This window comes from Megalobrama amblycephala, linkage group LG19 (assembly GCF_018812025.1).
Source record: "Megalobrama amblycephala isolate DHTTF-2021 linkage group LG19, ASM1881202v1, whole genome shotgun sequence".
NCBI classification, from domain to species: Eukaryota; Metazoa; Chordata; class Actinopteri; order Cypriniformes; family Xenocyprididae; genus Megalobrama; species Megalobrama amblycephala.
Genome location: NC_063062.1, coordinates 10,086,546 through 10,105,746, shown reverse-complemented (window position 1 = coordinate 10,105,746; position 19,201 = coordinate 10,086,546).

Below are 19,201 nucleotides of genomic sequence, written 5' to 3'. Positions count from 1 at the left end.
ATATATATACAGTACAGTCCAAAAGTTTGGAACCACTAAGATTTTTAATGTTTTTAAAAACATTACCAAGGCTACATTTATTTAATTAAAAATACAGTAAAAAACAGTAATATTGTGAAATATTATTACAATTTAAAATAACTGTGTACTATTTAAATATATTTGACAAAGTAATTTATTCCTGTGATGCAAAGCTGAATTTTCAGCATCGTTACTCCAGTCTTCAGTGTCACATGATCCTTCAGAAATCATTCTAATATGCTGATTTGCTGCTCAATAAACATTTATGATTATTTTCAATGTTGAAAACAGTTGTGTACTTTTTTTTTCAGGATTCCTTGATGAATAGAAAGTTCAAAAGAACAGCATTTATCTGAAATACAAAGCTTCTGTAGCATTATACACTACCATTCAAAAGTTTGGGGTCAGTAAGAATTTTTATTTTTATTTTTTTGAAAAGAAATTAAAGAAATGAATACTTTTATTCAGCAAGGATGCATTAAATCAATCAAAAGTGGCAGTAAAGACATTTATAATGTTACAAAAGATTAGATTTCAGATAAACACTGTTCTTTTGAACTTTCTATTCATCAAATAATCCTGACAAAAAATATTGTACACAAATATTTTGTACAATTGTACACATTAAATGTTTCTTGAGCAGCAGATCAGCATATTAGAATGATTTCTGAAGGATCATGTGACACTGAAGACTGGAGTAATGATGCTGAAAATTCAGCTTTGCATCACAGGAATAAATTACTTTGTGAAATATATTCAAATAGAAAACAGTTATTTTAAATTGTAATAATATTTCACAATATTACTGTTTTTTTACTGTATTTTTAATTAAATAAATGTAGCCTTGGTGAGCAGACGAAACTTCTTTTAAAAACATTAAAAATCTTAGTGGTTCCAAACTTTTGGACTGTACTGTATATATATATATATATATATAATATATAATAATATTTCACAGTATCACCATTCTTATTGTATTTTTGCATAATTTAAAAAAAAAAAAAATCTTACAGACCCTAAACTTTTGAATGGTGTATTTCTTCATAATAATAAATAATATATTTAAATGTGTTTCAAGACTTAATGGATTTTCAGGCTGAGGCATTGTCAGGGTTAACATATACCAAACTAATGAATGAAATTATTATTCACTTATAGGCTATAGATTTTGTGTCAAGAGATTATGGTTGTTGGTGAAGCCACACATACTGAGTTGATTGACCAGTATGGCAGATTGGCTGCTGAATACTGATGAACTGATATTTGAAAAACGCAATTGCCCCTGGGACCCCCCTCTCCACGCAAAGCAGAAGAGGTTGGCAGAGAGTGTGGCCTCTCATTTCCAATCACTAGGGAGGCTTTAATGAGACAAACACCAGGCGTTCCCTCAGGACAATGAGGGATAAATTCATGTTTAGTGATTAGAATGGCAGACAGCACAGGTGCTGAGTATGCTGAATGTCAGGGTCATCACAACTTTCTTGTTTTGAGTTGAAGGGTTTCATTTTGAGTTTAGTTTCAGGCTCTTTATGTCTTCAGGCTAAACATGTGTTAGACTGCCATCTGCTGGTAGGTGCATAAAAAAAACTGCTTTGAGTTTATGTGTTGTCACAAATTAGTCTACGCAAAAACAGAATTTACTTAATATAGTTAAATAACAAATGTAAGTGTCAGTGTGCAGTGATACATGTGGAAAAAAGTGGTAAAAAGACAGAAAAAGTCTGTATTTTTTAAAAACATATTTAAAAAGACATGTTCTTTTTATCTTTTTGTCCGTTTAGTAAACTTTGAAAGTTACAACTGTACTATTTTTTTTTTTGCCAGGCATGAATCAGAGGACTGCTCATTCAGGGAAAACTAACAGAAAGGATGAATCACCGCATAAGGCCTGAATGTATATATCATGAAATTACTCAGACAAACACACACACCCCAATTAAATATGTTCACAGAATATGAACATCTTCACAACCATCCAATTTCAATTAGTCTTATCCAGGCGTAAAAAAAAAAAAAAAAAAAAAGACGAATGACAGAGAATGTGGTTGCTACAGTGATGCCGAAGACAAAGGCTTTGTTCATTATGGCAGAATGGATAATATTTCAGTCCATTGACTTTCAGAGATCATCCAAGGATGGTATTCATTTTTCTCACAATGCTGCCTTTACTCTACTTGGGTGGAAAACGTTGAAGGAGAAAACCCAGCATGAAACATAGGTCTTCTATGTTTATATGTGAAGACAAATCCACTATCATACCAAGCAGATAATAAGAAATATACAAGTGTGAAACTGCAGTGTTGGTTTTTGCCATTCTGTAGATTAGAGCCACAATCACAAAAGCCTGTGTGTGTGTGTGTGGTTTTTTTTAACATCCCACTGGTGATTCAATTCTCGCACTGTTCTGCTCAGTGAATGAGTCTTTTTCTATTATATAGCCACTTATTGGAAGAGGAGTGTTTCTTTTGATTTAGCCTCAGTTGCGCTGTCATTGCATCGTGAAGGGAAATGGTGAAAGTACCTTGAACCTGGTTACCGTACAAGTGGGTGATATTTCGAAGATTTCAAGTAGCGTTTCTAATCTGATTTCAGCTTCCCTTCAAAGATGAAATTGTTTTTCATTTACCAGTGCAATTCCCCAACCTCAGAGTGCCGCATCTTATCCTCACACTCGAGGCTAGATTTCTCAAAGGGTTTATTAAAATATATCATAAGATATTTTGCTCAAGAAAGTCGTGACAAGTGAGTAAAAAAATATAAATCTTCCCACCACCCTCCATTCCCCTTCTTTTTTCCCCTTCTACATATTTTGACCTATATTCAACATGGTTATTTGATATTTCAGTTTTTTTTTTTTTTTTTATTCAGATAATGTAATTTTTATATTCATTATTATATGCTCATTTTAATGCCATATGTATAGAATAATTTGCAGAACTTCAGCAGTTCACTAAATTCTTCTTCCTATCATTTCAATTCATATTTTAATTCCATTTCAACACCCTGTGAGAAGTGGCCAACTGAATTCAGATATCATCAGTTGATTAGCCAATTTATAAATGCAATTTGAATATCCTGTTTAATCATAACATCAGGTTATAGGCCAACCCAGAAGTCTAATTATGCTGCTTTTAATTTTATTTCCAAAGTGACAGTGACTAAAGCTACATTCCTTGATTATTTTCAAGTGGAGGTTGGAGAGTTTCAAGTTGTCTGGAACACTCTGAAATCAGAAGTGGGTAGTTTTATTGATATTCTCACCTCATACCTGCCTTCCTGCCTTAACATTGCCAACAAATTGCTAGCAAGTTGCAATGAACTCTGTGACATGACACCTGTCTACATGTTTAGCTAAAATCTCAGTGCTATGCAAGCTTCCGGTATAGTATCAAACTGTGGTAGTAATAAACCCTTTCTGTTATTTCTAATAACTGTCGATCTCAAAAAATGTATTATGTTATAACGTAGTATGTAGGGGTTCAGTATCAAAAGTAGCAGTCAGTATCTGGTGTGACCTGCCAACCCGATATCATGATCTTGCGGCAATTCGTACGTATTTTACGAGGTAGCTAATTCTCGTAAAATTCTACTCATAAAATAAGTACGATTTAGCAAAAAAACGTACAAATTTGTATGTTTTTTGCTAAATCACACAAATTGGTATGAGTGAAGGTGTATGAATTTTGTACGAATTAGCCACCTAGTAAAATACATACGAATTGGTCGTGCGATAGCGTTGGACTAGTCTTGCGTAGCCAGACCTTCAGACTGACGGCAGAAGGTCTGGACTCTATCGCAGCTTTAATTGGCCAAGGACTGCCCAAGGGGACGTTTGACTGACATGTAACGCAACCAATCACAGTTTGTTTTGTTCCACGTCATGTTTAGGGGCGTGAAAATGAAAGTCGATGTCTCTACAATAACAGACCGGCTTGTATCAAATAAATTATTCATTTAAGAATGTTGTGCAAGTTTACTGCAACAATGGAGCCGCAAACTGTAGGCTACATACTTTTGAAAATCCAGCATTTAGTTGATCCTGGAAAACGCTCGTTGTCACAGTTGTAAACACGACGGCTTTCTTCTTCCATGGGGCGGTTTTGCATCACGGCATTTGTTTCCAGGCAGACCGTTGAAGAACGCGACACACACGTCTCCCCGACATCCTGTAGAATTCAACCAACCAGATAACTGAAGTGTTTCCAGTTAAGTGTGCCATATGCATCAGACGTTCAGCCAACGTGGACCTGCAGTGCCTCTCATCCTCATGGACTGCACTTGCCAGTTCTTGCTGTTCTTCCATCAAGGCACTTGCAAGTTCCTGAGCATTTCTGGGGAGAATGGCCCTAGCCCTCAACCTCCGATTCAACAGGTCCCAGACATGCTCATTGGTATTGAGTCCCAGGTTCTTTGCTGGTCACAGAACCCTGACAATCCTGTCTTGCAGGAAATCACACACAGACCAAGCAATATGGCTGGTGGCATTGTCATTCTAAAAGGTCATGTCAGGATGAGTCTGCAGGGAGGGTATCACATGGAGGAGGAGGATGTTGCGATTGCCTGCAATGAAAACAAGCTCAGTCAAATGATGCTGTGACACACCGCCCCAGACCATGACGAATCCTCCAAATCGATCCCGCTCAGGCCTTAATTTCACACTCATTCCTTCGATGACGACACAGTCCAACCATCACTTCTGGTGAGACAATGACTCACTAGTGAAGAGCACTTTTCACCAGTCCTGGCTTGTCCAGCGATTGTGGGTTGATGTCTCGACTTTGCCTTGAGGGCATACAAGCCCTCAATCCAGCCTCTCTCAGCCTATTGGAAACAGTCTGAGCACTGATTGAGGGACTGTGGGTTCCTGGTGTAACTCTTGGCAGTTGTTGTTGCCATCCTGTACCTGTCCTGCAAGTATGATATTCAGATGTAGGTCGATCCTTTGCAGGTGTTTTTACACATTGTTTGGTACTGCAAGGACAGTCTCACTATTAGCTGGCCTAAAGCATGTAAATACAAATCCTTGTGACAGCTATCTTTATTTAGAGTCTTCAAGTAATGTTAACCACAGATTCTATTTTACTTATAAACCAAAAACCACCATTCTAAAAACCCAGTGAAAATTCTAAAGGGAAGCAGACTTGAAAATACAGATTTCATGTTATGCATTACCAAGTCTGCACCAGCAGGTGGCAGGATTCAACTCTTTTTTTTTTTTATTCTGTTCAGAGCAGTCCACCTCAAAGAGCAGTTGGCTACTGCTATATATTTGTTTAAAAGTATCAAATGAGGCTTTTAGATAAAACGCAACGTGACCTTCAGTTTCCCAGAGAATTATAACAATAAAAACAGCACTACCACTAAGGCCAACAGGCTCTTGATTCAGTGCACCCCACGGGGTGAAATCCCAAAGAGACTTCAGTGGGATTGGACTTTAGCTACTTAGCCCATCACCCTGGCCCAATAAAGACAGCAACAGGGGGCTATTAAAGCTCTTTCCTTAGACCTGATTAAAAGAACTCATTGGTTATCAAAAGAAGCAAAGCTGTGTTTACAGTACAGTGCTCTGCCAGGCTCTGTTACATAACCCCCTTCAGAGTAAATCTGTAGGATCAGCAGTGTCACCTGAGAGGGTCTAGCATGAGGCGAGAACCCACTGTCAGTCAACAGGTGATTATGTTCCTCATTAGTGAACAAGGACAGCAGGGAATTCTTATCACCTGCCACAGCAGCCTTCACAAATAAACAACAGCATCATTTCCAAAACGTACAAAAAGTTTTCAGACAGCCAAAAGCTAAAAAGAAGCTCCTGACAAAAACAGTAAAACACATAATGATATTGTATAAGTCAAGCTTTTATTTAGATAGCAGTTTAAACACTTTATACAGATTGTTTCAAAGTAGCTTTACAGTGAACAGGAAAAGAATGATCAATAATGCAAAAAGAATTCAATTCTGCTGTAAAACATCTCTAAAAAGGGCAATAGTGTTATTTTTCAGCTGAAGCCAGTTGTCAGTGCTGATTCAGTTTTCAATAACTGTAAAGTTCATCAATTATGAAATGAGTTCAATTTAGTTATAAGAAGTAGCTCTGCAGAAGACAGTAGTGTCCTTAATACTTTGAATCAGTTCAATGTTGATTCAATTCAGTTCAATAACAGTGTCGATGAATGAAGTCAAATCAGCAATAAAGCAGCTCTGCAGAAAACAGTGGTCATCATCCAGTTTAATTCACTTTTGTTTTCAGTGCAGTCAGTGCAGTCAAATCAATAATATTACTGAATATTAAAGGGTTAGTTCACCCAAAAATTACATTTCTGTTATTAATCACTCAGCATCAAGTCGTTCCAAACCCATAAAACCTTCGTTCATCTTCGAAATACAAATTTAGATATTTTCAATGAAATCAGAAAGATTTTTCTGACCTCCTTATAGACAGCAATGCCATAACAAATTTCAAGGCCCAGAAAGGTAGTAAAGACATCGTTAAAATGGTCCATGTGACTTCATAACAATGTTACGAAGCAACGAGAATACTTTTTGTGCGCAAAAACAAAACAAAAATAATTACTTTATTCAACAATTTCTTCTCTTCCCTGTCAGTCTCGCTGCTGACGTTGTAAACACAGTGCAGCGCTTCCAGGTTCTATGTCAGAACGCTGGCTCAGTATTGGCCAATGCTGTTTACGCGAGCATCACGACGCATGCGTAGGAGCTGGCCAAAAATGAGTTGCTGTTCTGATGTACAATCCGAAGCGCTGTGTATAGGGAGATCAGAAAGCTCTCGGATTTCATCAAAAATATCTTAAAGTCCCTGTGAACCGGAAGTTCCAAACGACTTTTCTCCAGTGTTGTGACGTATTTCCAAGTGAAACGGAATATTGAATACAGTTTTGCTTTGGTTAAATTTTCAAAAGTAACTGGTAAATTTTCAGAACTCTTAGTACTAATATCACAACAGATCATCAAAAGTGCACTTTTTTCAAACATTTCAGCATATTTTCAATTGTGTTAGTACAATACACAAAATCAGAAAGTATCCTTTTCACAACACAAAATAAGTGTTTCATCTATATAAATGTTTCATTCACAGTAACTGCCTTTCATAATGCTATTACTATCAAACTTTTAATTTGCATCTCTTTTCGTTCAGTTTAATACATTTGTCTATTATTAAATCCAACTGAACTTAATGGTTAATCAATGAATCATTTGGTACACCTATAGATTTCTATAGATATTGATTTTATAGGCATAGTTCTATAGAACATATTTGCAATTTACGTTATGGATAACCAAATGTAACAAATTCTTTTCACATTATAAGCAATTTATCTCAGATTTACCTAGATGATAAACACAATTTTCAAAGTGTGTGTGTGTGTGTGTGTGTGTGTGTGTGTGTGTGTGTGTGTATGCGTGTGCATCTGTGGTCCTGGTAAACACTGCGTTGTGAACCAAATGTCCCCATGAGGAAAACAGCTTATAAATCTTATGAAATTAAGATTTTTATAAAATGTAAAAATGCAGAAAGTTTTCTGTGATAGGTAGGTTTTTGGGTAGGGGATAGAATATAGCATTTATAAAGTAAAAATCATTATGTATATGGAAAGTCCCCATAAAACATGGCAAACCAACATCATTTGACATTATAGAATGCCATGTGATGCTGTAAAAAGAGGCATTACCATGGCAGAGACTGACACATTTCTGTAACTCACCCTTCATCAGTAAAGATCAACTACAGTATAGATTCAGTCATGTGGTACAGTGGGAACATTTACTGTATTGCCAGCACACTCTGTTCTATATAAAACCTCATGACTGTGTCATACTTTATCAAACCTTTTGATAGCATACTGAATAGATATTATTACAAACATTATGGATTTTATGTCAATTATGTAATTTAGGTAATGTAAGTCTTTTTTCTAATGTGGCATCTGTAGCCTGTGATAACTATGATAATGATAATTATTTCAGCATAAAGGGTGATTTGAAACATGTATCTTGCATTGTTTGCTGTTGGATGAACTGATTGTTAAAAGTACTAAACTGAAAGAAGATCATACTGTTGTGTTTCGGTGATTAAACCAAATGTTCCCATTACATATTACAATAATCTTGTGTTTGAAACAATGATTATGTGGACTGAAAACATGTGCAACTGACTGAAAGCATTCCATCAAGTTTTGAAAGAATGACTAGCTGCGTTACAAGTGTGATCAGTTTGGATTTTTGTACTAAGAGTTTTGAAAATGTACAACTTACTTGCGAAAAGAGTACCAAAGCGAATAAAAAAAACTGTAATAGAGGGCAGGGTTTTACTTTAGTGCTTCTCCTCTCCATCTCTCACTCATAGCAGACTAACGGTTGGAGGTGAGTGGTTTATGTGTTTTCAACCCAAGCCGTCAAACTGACGTCATCAGGGAAGGAATGCCATTCCAGACCGGAAGTAACTTTTCAGATTTTGATTAAAGATTACTACAACAAACAATTTTTTTCTGTGTATTAACTTGCACAGATTAATTGTTCACCACAAAACTAGTAATATGGACTAACAAAGTAAATAGGGTCAATTTTGATTTCATGCCGACTTTTGTGTTACGGGTTTGGAACGACATGAGGGTGAGTAATTAATGACAGAATTTTCATTTTTTGGCAAACTAACCCTTTAAGTGTCCCCAACTAAACAAGCCAAAGGCAACAGTGGCAAAGAACCCAAACTCCATCAGTTGACAGAAATGGAGAAAAAAAAAACATGGGAGAAACAAGGTTCATTCAGGGGACCAGTCCTCCTCTGGCCAAATGAACGAACATAGTGTGATTTATGATTCTAGGCTGCATCACAAGGCTGTGTATTGATATCATTCAGAATATGTCATCCAGCTCGTTCTGTTTGAACATCGGGATGCATCATGCCGGCATTTGGTGCACAAGTCCAGAATAAAACAATATATTGCAAAAAATAAAAAGGACACTATATGCTTTATGAAGTCCTATCTTTAATATTTCAGAGTTAATCTTTGAGGTGACTTGGACCTGAGATTTTTCAGCTTGCGGAGAATGAACTTCAAAGCCAGTAGGAGAAGGGAAGAGCCGTGTGGGAGGACTTGGCTTGACATTGGAGATGTGGCTTCAAATGCCCACAGGGTCAGCAGATCACATCAATATACATGATAAGAATTGAACATTTCTACCATTAGTTCATGAGATTGTGACAAGGTGATATGTCACTGTCTGCGATCCAGAGATTACTTCTGGAGGGGTTTGAGATCCATGTGTTTTATCATCAAAGGATGACTTACTTTCTCTTTCAAGACACCACGTTTATCTTTAAACTAAAGTCTAACTTTAAGAATAAAACCTTTGATATTTAGCTGCTGCCATTACTTTGAGTGACCGTGATGGATCTGGGCTATATTCAAAACATCACATGTATGGTCATTTATTTAATGTAAGTTGCATTTAAAGTCCAATGACTAACAGAATTTAACAAAAAAGGTTATAAAGAAGGAACAATAACGAATAACATTTTCATTCCACTATTAGCTTCTTTTGCAGTAGTTCTTCAGATCTGTTGATTTCTCGTAGGGTTTAACATAGTGAAGCTGATGGAAAAGTGCTTTTCGTGAGTTTAGGCAGATAGAAGCCAGTGCAGATGATGGAGATTGAGGGTTTTAGATGGTTCTCTCCTCCTGCTGGGAACTCAGTAAGAGTCCAGTCACTGGAGGAGAGGCCACTTGTTTGTCATGTGATACATGATTGTGGTTTTAGTACTTAAAATGATTGCTTAATATGATGAATAGATTTAATTTATTTTCATTTGTGTTTTGAAGATGAACCACATGAGGGTGAATAAATGACGACAGAATTTTCCTTTTTGGGTGAACTATTGCTTTAAAAGCCAAAGCAGGAAGCTGAACTTAACAACAATCTTTTCAAGTGATTCTGTAATTTTTCAACTAAAAAGTCATTTGGTTCCCATTTGTCTTTTTTTTTTTTTCTTGGGGAGAGCTTTGTATTAAGTGTTCATTTAATGTGCTATAGGTTTAATCTTAACAAGTAATCTGTTATTGGATATTTATCATGCTGGAAGAGAACTGAACAATACATTTGGGCTTTGTCCAACTTGCATTAACATATATGAACTTTACACATTATTTCTAATTTAATCAAGAGGATATATATTGTAACAAGAGGATATTTTATATCTACATTTTATGTAGATTAAATCCATTAAACACATACACACACATACAATCGAATATTCTGAATATCATGAGGGCAGTATTGTTTAATATACTGAAGTAATTTAATGTTGAATACTCAAATCTAGACGTCACAGGTAATTTGGTCCTGTATTGAGTTTGTTTTTCTCTGATGGTTAATTGTCCTGTTTATTGCCTCTGTTTGTCTTGGCATCAGTAAACATTGTTATCTCAACGGGGTGCCACCACATTTGACTATTCATGAGCACTTTACACGTCAAGCCTGACACTCTCACAATGACTCACCAGCCACAACAAATTAAAGTAAAGGCTTTCTGCCCACTGACTGAATGGACTACTTTGCTGCGTATTTCTGTGCTTTCTTAAAAGACAAAAAGACTCCCATGCCTAATTTCTTAATCTGATGTTAGATCATGGGTGAGTTTCAAATAAAAATCAGCACTTAAAATAGTTCTAGTTGATAGTTTTACTTGCATTTCTATCACCTGATCATTCTTTCTGTCCTCTTTATTTTCAGGCCTCAGGTATAACATTACTATTTGTTAGCGTTTACATCAATCTTAGACGGCAGCATTGCGGCTTCTCCTCCTGATCTATAGGACTTTATGTTGCTCTCTGAAACAGCCCAGCTCTGTGTGAAAAGGTAATAAAAAAATCACTTCGCACACAATAACTCACAGGGCTTCTTTTGCGCAGGAGACTGGGTTCGGGGAATGCTTTCATTAATCATGAAGCTCAGTACCGACTCTAGCACCACTGCTCCTACTGAACATACATAACTGTCCTGGCAGGAAGAGCGATCGCTGGCCCCTCGCTCGGCACAGGGCTAAAAACATCACGACCCGCTGCATGCTGGGAGTTTTTGTGAATGATGGGACCCGGCTGAAATGTCCATCAGAGAGTGTATGTGGCATTTGAATAGAAAGAAAACAAGAAGTGCGATGTACTTAAGCAAAGAGAGGTGTGTTCTTGTCTAGCAGTTCTTCAACTTGTAGCACACATGGCCATAAGTGTCCCAGAGGTCCTTAATGTTGCATTATCCAATATTTCTCAATAACCCATGTTTTTTGTATGTGTGTGTGTTTTGATGATTCATATTAAGTCTTAAAAAATAGTGATAAACATACTCTCCATCACAAAGCCCTGAAGTACCAAGAGCTGACACCAGGAAGAAACGCCCTCGGCAAATTGGTCTTAGAGTTGACTACACAAACCGCAACATGTCTGGCTGAAAATAAAAACTTAGCCAGACCAAACCAAATAATTAAAACACAAAAAGAAAAATACCTAAAACATTGGACAGACGCAACAGCCCTACAAAGTAAATTGGAATGCTATTTGGCCCTAAACAGAGAATATGAATTGGCAGGATACCTGAGTACAGTGAGCGACCCTAAACTGAGAAAAGTCCTGAGCATGTACAGACTCAGTGAGCACAATCTCACCATAGAGACAGGCAGACACAGACAGACAGACCTGGCTACCAAAGGAAGAACGGCTGTGTCCCCACTGCACAGAAAATGAAGTAGAAACAGAACTGCACTTTCTGACATCCTGCCCTAAATATGCACAAATTAGGGACACTTTCTATCCCCATTTCACAACTCACCACAAAGACTTGCATCAGAAACCAAATTTGGACAAACTCCCATACCTGCTAGGAGAAAGCCCAGCAAGCTCAAACTTGGCCACCAGGTATGTGAGGTCCTGTCACAACGAAAGAGCCTCCAGCGGGACAGAACTACCAACACATTCGCTAAATGCCTAGAGACACATCTATAAATATTATACAGTTTTTCTCAGTCACTTTGGTGCATTTCTCACATCACTATTTACATTTGCACAACAGTTAATGCAGTTCTCAAAACAATTAGTACAAACTGCAAAACCTAGTTGATAACCTGCAAAAGCGTGTCACTTGCTCAAAATGGATAGGTCATTCCTCAAAAGCAAGTATTCATGTCAATGAAAAGTGTCAGCGTCATCAAGATGAAAAGTCCTGACACCATTGTTTATGAACAAGATAGTCAAATGGCTTTGTCATGTTTTCATTATGACAGTTTACTCTGTCAATGTTTTCCAATGCAAAAAAGTCAGATCTTGGTGACACTACCTGAAAATGCTCAAGACAGCACTATATACTATTTGCACAACCATTTGAAAAATACAGTAAAATTACACATTACTGTATTTAGTGAGGTAACTGAGTACAAGACACTGAATATGTATGTTTCACATTTTTACTGCATATGCTCTTTGCAATTCTAATTTGTTCACAGCATTGTGCAAAAGAAAAAATACGTCCTTATTTACAACAAACATAAACTCCCTTTGGGTAGAGCTGTTCACAACTGTAAACAATATTGCAGTACATATTGGAACTGAACATACAACATACATAGTACTCTAATCAATCATGCACATCCAGATGTTCCTCTCTGTCTGGCCACATAATTTCATCTACATCACAGCAACCTTCCATTTCTGTGTCACAGTATTGTAGAAATGGTACACACTATGTCCTGCTTGGTTCATGTATGCTTGTAAAGTGGGGGTTTATGGGATTCAGCTCTGACAGTGATTGCAGAGAAGTGGCTTATCATTGGTTGCAACTAATGTTTCACACTCCCCTTCTCATCAGTGAAAGTTGAGATTCACCTGAGAGAAATTGTTCAATTTAGGAGACATTTAGGAGACAGTCATTGAGTGACTGACTGAGTGAATAAGTGAGTGACTGAGTGAGTGAGTGAATGACTGACTGACTGACTGACTGACTGACTGACTGACTGAGTGAGTGAGTGAGTGAGTGAGTGACTGACTGACTGAGTGAATAAGTGAGTGAGTGACTGACTGACTGACTGAGTGAATAAGTGAGTGAGTGAGTGAGTGAGTGACTGACTGACTGAGTGAGTGACTGACTGACTGACTGAGTGACTGACTGAGTGAATAAGTGAGTGAGTGAGTGAGTGAGTGACTGACTGACTGAGTGACTGACTGAGTGAATAAGTGAGTGAGTGAGTGAGTGAGTGACTGACTGAGTGAGTGACTGACTGACTGACTGACTGAGTGAATAAGTGAGTGAGTGACTGACTGAGTGAATAAGTTAGTGACTGAGTGAGTGACTGAGTGAGTGAATAAGTGAGTGAGTGAGTGAGTGAGTGAGTGACTGACTGACTGAGTGAGTGAGTGAGTGACTGACTGACTGAGTGACTGACTGAGTGAATAAGTGAGTGAGTGAGTGAGTGAGTGAGTGACTGAGTGAGTGAGTGAGTGAGTGACTGAGTGAGTGAGTGAGTGAGTGAGTGACTGACTGACTGAGTGAGTGACTGACTGACTGACTGACTGAGTGAATAAGTGAGTGAGTGAGTGAGTGACTGACTGACTGACTGACTGAGTGAGTGAGTGACTGACTGACTGAGTGACTGACTGAGTGAATAAGTGAGTGAGTGAGTGAGTGACTGACTGACTGAGTGACTGACTGAGTGAGTGACTGACTGACTGACTGAGTGACTGACTGAGTGAATAAGTGACTGACTGAGTGAGTGACTGACTGACTGACTGAGTGAATGAGTGAGTGATTGAGTGAGTGAGTGAGTGAGTGAGTGAGTGAGTGAGTGAGTGAGTGGGATGGGATGCAGTCTGAGTCTGACTCTTTTCAACATCTACATAAATGGTCTGGCATCAGCGCTAGAGCGCTCTACTGACTTCTGGCCTCACTCTACACCACACAGAGGTCAGATGTCTGCTGTACGCGGATGATCTGGTCCTGCTCCCCCACACACGGGACCGTCTCTGAACGTTCTGGGGAAGTTACTAGGTGACAGGTTACCCCGCTAGAAATTTTACGTTCCCAGAACGTCCCCACTGGTGTTAAGGACGTTGTCTAGTAACGTTCCCAGTACGTTCATAGACAGTCGTGATGTGTTCTTTTAAGGTTTGGGGAATGTTATTTGGTGGATCTTCAGGGAACATTCAGGGCGTTCTGGGAATGTTTAGGGGACTATTACTATAGGACATTCTTATAACTTCCCAAATGTCCTCTTTGTAACATTCTCACACAACCATAAAATAACCAAAATAGAACGTCTCCCTAAACCTATATCGGGAACATTATTAAATGACCAACAGAGGACCGTGTGGGAATGTTCAGTTAATGTAGCAAATATTCTCTTTGTAACATTCTTATGTGATCATAAAATTAACCAAAATGGAATGTCCCCCTAAATTCATATAAGGAACCTTGAACTGCAGCACTTTACAAAAGAGGACGTTTTAGAAACGTCCCGAATGTTCTGTAAAGGTTCAGAATTTTCATCACCTTTAGAGAACTTTTAGGCAAAGTTGCACACAGTCACAAGAACGTCGCCTTCTACGTGGTTGTTTTATAGAAAATAATAAAGTTTGAAGTCACCGTTATGGAGGTGAGCGTTTGCTCTTGATTTGCATTAATTAATGGTTTGGTTTTTTTTTTCTTTTTTTACTTTTTTTTTTTTTTAAAGTTCATTATACAGACAGAGTTTTGAACGGTGTCTTTTAGACTCACACAGACATCATGAATCAACGTATGATCCTCAACAATGGTGACAATAAACAAAAATCTTTGTTTAGCTTGTTTTGTGATGCTCAGAGTTAATCTGTTTATCTGAAAATTTTGTCACCATTGTTGAGGTTCATACGCAGAATCTTGATGTCTGTGTGAGTCTACATAATCCTGTCTGAATAATTTCTGTGCAATGACAAAAACTTTCAAAATATCAAAGCAGGACAGGATTTTATGCATTATCATAGGACTACAAAAACATGAAAGAATATTCAGAGATCAGTGAATAAGGCCACTGCATAATTATGAAATCATCAACAATAAGCAACCAAGTCCATTTGATCAGATTTTTTTTTAATAAATGTGATTTAGAAACACATCTACAACAATCAGAAAAAAATTGAAGTTAAAACGTCAAGGGTCAGGAGCCCAACTAAAACAAGCGCTTACCTCCATAACGGTGAATGCAAACTTTATTATTTTTAATAAAACATCAACACCTCATTAAGAAGTTTTGAATGAAAGAAATAAAGTCAGAGTGGTTTGTAATAAGTGAAGATGCAGAGCTCTAGAGAGATCTGTTAGTGTTTAATGTTCTGTTTCTGTTATCTGAGTTTTGTGAGGTTACCATTGTGCTGGAGAGTAGATCCTGTGCTTCAGTCAGTGATGATCCAGAAACACTGATGTTCTGCTGCATATTGCTTTATTTAAAGGCAGTAATTGTGTAGTTGTTGGCGTAATGATACAGCAGTTACATTAGCTCATGCGTGTGCTGTTGTCAGCTAATGACTTACTATAAGTGATTTGCATTTTAAATAAAAGGCTTTATAATAATAATCCAGGAAATACCTGTAAAGAGCTTTTTTTTTTAATATAAGACATTTAAGAAAAATTAGTTTTTGTTTGAACAGCCATTTTTGTTAGTCAATTTACCTCTAATTTTCAATTCAATTTTTTGACAAGGGCAGCATGGATGTTCTGAAAACATTTCCAAATAAAATATGGTTCCCTAAATGTTGAAAGAACATCCTGAATGTTCTGTGAAGGTCCGCCAAATAACGTCCCCCAAACCATAAAAGAACGCCACATCATGACCGTCTCTGAACGTACTGGGAACGTTACTAGGCAATGTCCTTAACACCAGTGGGGACGTTCTGAGAATGTTCTGGTAACGTAACATTTCTAGCAGGGTTCCTGTTGAGTTTTCAGATTTTGCACCCAGGGACTTTTTTGTAGGTACTGGGCTGTTACATCTGTCTACCCAATTTCATACCAGTAATGAAATGTAGCGCAAATGCCGCTTAATTGAAATTTTGTGGGTGCCGCTATCGAGCCATTTTGCCACACCTAATTCTGAAACCCATATCTGACGTAAATTTTCACCACTTCGGACGCGTGTGCAAAGTTTCATGAGTTTTCGAGAATGTTTAGGCCCTCAAAAATGCGATTCATTTCGGAGATAAAAGAATAATTGACTGAGCAATTACAATAGGGTCACACCATCTGTGCTCGGGCCCTAAAAATAACTTTCTGGGAACCAAAAACTAATGTTCTAGAAATGTTATAATAACATTATAAGAACATTAGATTAACATTAGAATAACTTTATACAAACCATAAACGTTAGATTAATGTTAGAATAACGTTATACAAACCAAAAACTACCATTCTGGGAATGTTAGATTAACGATAGAATAACGTTCTGGGAACTTTAGATTAATGTTACAATAACATTATACAAACCAAAAACTAACTTTCTGGGATCGTTAGATTAACGTTAGAATAAAGTTAGAATACAGTTATGAGAACATTAGATTAACCTTAGAATAACATTATACAAACCAAAAACGAACATTCTGGGAACGTTAGATTAATGTTAGAATAACATTCTGGGAACGTTAGATTAATGTTAGAATAACGTTATACAAACCAAAAACTAATGTTCTGGGAAAGTTAGATTAATGTTAGAATAACGTTAATCAAACCAAAAATGAATGTTCTGGGAACGTTAGATTAACATTAGATTAACGCTAGAATAACATTATGAGAAAATTAGATTAACTTTAGAATAACGTTATACAAACCAAAAACGAATGTTTTGGGAACGTTAGATTAATGTTAGAATAACGTTATACAAACCAAAAACTAACGTCCTGAGAACATTAGATTAACATTAGATTAACATTAGAATAACGTTTTGGGAACATTAAAATAATGTTCTGGGAACCAAAAACTAACGTTCTGGGAACATTAGAATAACATTAGAATAACGTTACAATAACGTTCTAGGAACGTTAGCTTAATGTTATAATAACGTTATATAAAACTAAAAACTAACATTCTGGAAATGTTAGATTAACGTTAGAATAACATTCTGGGAATGTTAGATTAATGTTAGAATAATGTTATACAAACCAAAAACTAACGTTCTGGGAACGTTAGATTGTTAATCGCATACATTAGCACTTAGCCAAGTTTTGCATGATTTAACATGTTTCTAGCATGTTTGGTACTTCATGGCATATTTTAATGTGTTTCTGGGAGTGAATTACAGTGCAAAGCATGCCATTTCCTGTTGCCAGCAGGTGGCACTTTGACCAACTAAAAATATTGGCATATAGATGTCTTCAGGCCAGGACTCTTATCACACATGTGAAGTTTGGGGCAGATCGAACACTGTATGCCTGAGTTACAACAGCTTCCTCTTTCATGGCGAAACATCCGACTTTGTCACTTTGCCACAGACACGCCCTTCAGTGAAAACACTGCTAAGGCCTTAAGATTAGACACCAAATATGACGTTTTTCTGATTAAAACTCTACAAGGAGTTCGTTAAAGTACATCTGGAAATGGCAAAAGCTGCAAAAATTTTGCAGAGAAAATTCAAAATATCTCACATCCTGTTGATTTTACAGATTTTGCACCCAGGGACTTTTTTGTAAGTATAAGGGTGTTACATATATCTACAGCAAACAGAGGATGAGAAACACTTTCTACTCATCTGTCCTAAATATCACAATGTAAGAGAAACATTTCTCTCCATATTTGAAACACTGATTCCATCATTCATTGAACTGATACTGAGAAAATGCCCTTCGTATTTAGTGAAGATACTTAGTGAAGTAATAGGAGTGAGTGAGTGAGTGAGTGAGTGAGTGAGTGAGTGAGTGAGTGACTGAGTGACTGAGAGTGTGAGTCACTTCTTCAGTTGTTGTATTCTACTGGACTTCATTATTATTGCCCAGAGTGAGTTTAGTGTAATGTGGGTGATTGATTGTACTGGCTTGCAAACTTTATGGCACAAAACTGACCATCAGAATATAACTGCCCCTGATAGTTTCAAATCATATATACAAATAAAAAAATTAAAGTCAAGAATTACAGTTAGAGATCTGACAGTGACATGACATGTCTGACGTGTGCTATTTCCTTTGGTACAGCACCAGTTGGACCTCTTGGTGGGGACGACTGAATAAACTATCCACAAGAAATACATCCTAAATGTGTTTACATGCATACTGTAATTATAAAGACCATGTTGTGCTTGATTGCAGAGTTGGGCCAAAAATGTCCATCAAGGATACAGGCCACGGAAAATACATGAGTCGTCTAGAGGAGAGCTATTCAAAGTCAGGGCATAAACTTTTGGACAAGAGGCAATCAGATCATTTTCCGCACAAAGTCCCCTGTGACTTGTTTTTGTTTTTGCTGTTGCACTTGCCAGCTTAACTTTGAAATGTCTTTCACAAAATCCATGCCTGCATGTACAAAGCCAGATTGTTTTTATTCTTTATGTGTTCACTGGTTAGTGAGTTACGCAGCATCCTTTCAGTATTTTTACTTTATATTACTAAACTGTGAGCACAAATCTATATACAGCCAATCATTTTTGATTACAGTCTAATCACAATAACAGAATTTGATTTGTTTAAAGGGGAAATAATTAATGCACGGGTACATTTTTGTATTCCATAGTTTAAAAAAAAAATAAAAAATTCCCCTTCCAACTGCAGGTCTGGAGTGTTGGGCAGCAGAGAGATCTATCTCTTTCGCATGTTTCACTCCCCCAAGCGTGTGAGGTTCTTTATTAATGAGCGTGGCTCACCCCGGAGGGTCAAACCCATTCGACCTGCTGATGGAGCTCATCTGCAGCAGACTGTGGTGGGATCTTCTGCCTCACATGTGCTATGCCATCAGTCTTACAGTGAAAGCAGTGTTACACTGAAGCTGTGGAGTCAGAGAAATATAGACCAGTGACCAAGAGATGGATACAGAGATACACTCTAAGGGGCCGTTTACACAATACCGTTTTCAACAAAAATGGAAAACTTTTTATGCGTTTTGGCCGTTAATTTGCAATATTATTTTGGGGGCCTGAAAACAAACTTTTGAAAACTGGTTTCAAAGT